Below are 2,809 nucleotides of genomic sequence, written 5' to 3'. Positions count from 1 at the left end.
TGTCGCTTACAGTACTTGATAAGACAAAACTTTTCGGGAATTTCATCGAAGATGCCAAGGACAAGGAGCGGTGTATTAAACGAGAAAAACGATACAGACAGCAGGAAGTGATTCGTGGTACGCATTCTTCCATGGGCTCTTCGGCTGAGTCTAGAGATAGCAGGCGCAGCAGGAAATCCGAGTCAGCCTTATTATTAGCTGAGTTAAAGCGAAGTCAGCTACAGAAAATTTTGGAAATGCAGGCTGTTAGGGACGAGCAGGACCGTCAGATCCAGATAATGAAAGCTGATAACGACGTAGAAGCTGCTCGTTTAATGCACACCCTCTCTTGCTCCGAGGATGAATCGCGTGCCGATGGTGAGTCAATTTCTGTGCCCTCAAGGGTGGCAATTTACGCTGAGGTATGCCGCAGGCAACATGAACTTGGAATGTCATGCCGCGAGCCTAAGTCTGATGCTAATAATGTTCCAGTCGCAACCACATCCAAATCGGTTGAGATACCAGTGTGGAATGACCCCACCAAAGAATATCTCTTAGGGCAGCACTCCCCCAAGTGCAACAACGAAGGGTGTATGGCTGGTAATCCTACGCTGGTCCCTTTGACTTCGATGGACCTCCTCAGAGTCTAATTGACTAAATCCGACGGCAATTCGCACGAGTATTTGAAATTCATTCGTCAGTTTGAATTTTATGTTGAGTCGAGAATGACTGATGATGGGCAGAGGTTGCTTTGCTTTCTGCATTACTGCAGGGGGAGAGCGCGCGAGGCCATCAAAGGTTGCACGGTACTTCCACCCCCAGGAGCCTATCGACGTGCTCGCCAAATCCTGAGTAGGCTTTTTGGCAGGGCTCATTGTATCGCCCTATCGTTATTATATGGGCTGCATGAAAGATTTAGGGCGCTCTCGGCTTCCCCAGCTGATTTGCTTCACCTCACGATAAAACTGAAGAAGTGCAAAATAGCCTTGGAACAGATGGGTTATGAGGCCGACCTGAACCCCTGTCGACTCTCGAACAGTTGGTCCGCTGCTTGTCAGTATCACTTCAGTAGAAGTGGGCCGAATACGTCGATGGTGTAGCGAAGGATGAACGTGAACCGATGTTTAGAGATCTTCGTTCCTCCATGGATATCAGAGCAAGGATATCCAGTGGTAGGTTTGGCACGATAGCCGATCAAACCAAAAGTGTCGCGCGGCCCAGACAACCCTTCCCAAGCAACCCATCAAACGGCAACACTCATTCGTTAACACTGTTTCTAAGACGCCTGAGTCCTGCCCTCTTTGTAGTGAATGGCGCCCTTTAACAGACTGCGTGAAGTTTGCGGAGTTTGAGTGTAGTAAACGCTGGGCTTTGGCTAAGGGGTGTAAGGTGTGCTTCCGTTGCTTGAAGGCTGGGCGCATAACCAAGGCATGCAACACCGAACGCAAGTGTGGTGTGAATGAATGCAATGCACGTCACCATTTCTTCATACACACCGCGCCTTACCCTCCGCGTTCGGTGCAGGGCACCCGTAACGCTGCCAGTGCACGTCAAGGATCAACAGCGTTAGGATTGCTCCCGGTCAGCATTGAAGGAAGTTTAGGTGAACCCGTTGTCTACGCGTTGTTAGACTGTGGTTCCGATAATACCCTGGTGAGCCACGACGTGTTGCAAAAACTGGGCATCCCGCCACACCCATCAAAACCGACTATCAAGACCATAAGTGGTACCTGCCTATCCGAATCATGCGTGGAGAACTTGGAAGTCTGATCCCTGTTAGACAGCACTTGGGTCAATATGGAGAAAGCGTTCGTTGAGCCTAGTATTATGCCGTCCGTTAAGGTCGAATCTCGTGTAGCACCGGCAAGGCGTTACGCGCGTCTGGACGGCTTGCCCATCACTGACATACCACGAAAGTATGTCGCAACTTGGATAGAATATGACGTACCGGACGCACACTGGGTACTGGACCAGCGGCTTGGGGCACGTAAACAGCCCGTAAACAGCACGTAAACGCCCCTTGGATGGACTATCTTAGGTCCAACAGGGGGTGAACAGCGGTGTCGCCTTTCCGTAAATTGCCTATCTCGGGAAGATCCAAACATCCTGCAACAACTAAATCGGCTATACAGTGACGAGTTTGCAGATGTTGACTCGCTTAATTTGGCCTTGTCTCCCGGAGATAGGCGCGTTTGGGAGTTCGTAAAAGCAAAGGTTCCTGTGATTGATAGTCAGTTCGTTATCCCATTGCCATGGAAAGACGATATCAATCGTGCCAGTTCCAACCTGCAGATGGCAACCATGCGACTGCAGAGTTTGAAAAGGCGTTTCTTGAAGGATGGGACCTATTTCCAGCAGTATAGCGCTGTGATAGAAAGCAACCTTAAGATGGGATACGCTTCGACAGTGCCGGTACATCAGTTGAGTTCCGAGTTCCGTCCTTGGTGATATCTACCTCATCACTCTGTCGTCACCCCGAAGAAGCCCGGGAAATTGAGGGTGGTGTTTGAGTGTGCAGCGCAATTCAACAAGAAATCTCTAAATGAATACCTCCATCAAGATCCAAATTGGACAACCGACCGGATAGCAGTGCTCTTGCGTTTTCGCATTGAGCGCGTAGCAGTTTCAGCTGACATAGAAGAGATTTTTATGCAAGTCCGCGTTCCGGAAAACGATAGAGGCGCCCTTCGGTTCCTATGGTGGCCAGGTAGCGATATTTCATTGGAGCCGGTGGAGTTCCAAATGAACGCGCACGTGTTTGGGGCGAAATCTTCGACATTCTGCGCCAACTTTTCTCTGCAGCAAACTGTGAAAATATTTGGAAATGACT

The sequence above is a fragment of the Opisthorchis viverrini genome, assembly GCF_000715545.1.
Source record: "Opisthorchis viverrini unplaced genomic scaffold opera_v5_1, whole genome shotgun sequence".
NCBI classification, from domain to species: domain Eukaryota; kingdom Metazoa; phylum Platyhelminthes; class Trematoda; order Opisthorchiida; family Opisthorchiidae; genus Opisthorchis; species Opisthorchis viverrini.
The sequence above is the reverse complement of the archived record's forward strand: the minus strand, read 5'-3'. Positions refer to the sequence as shown.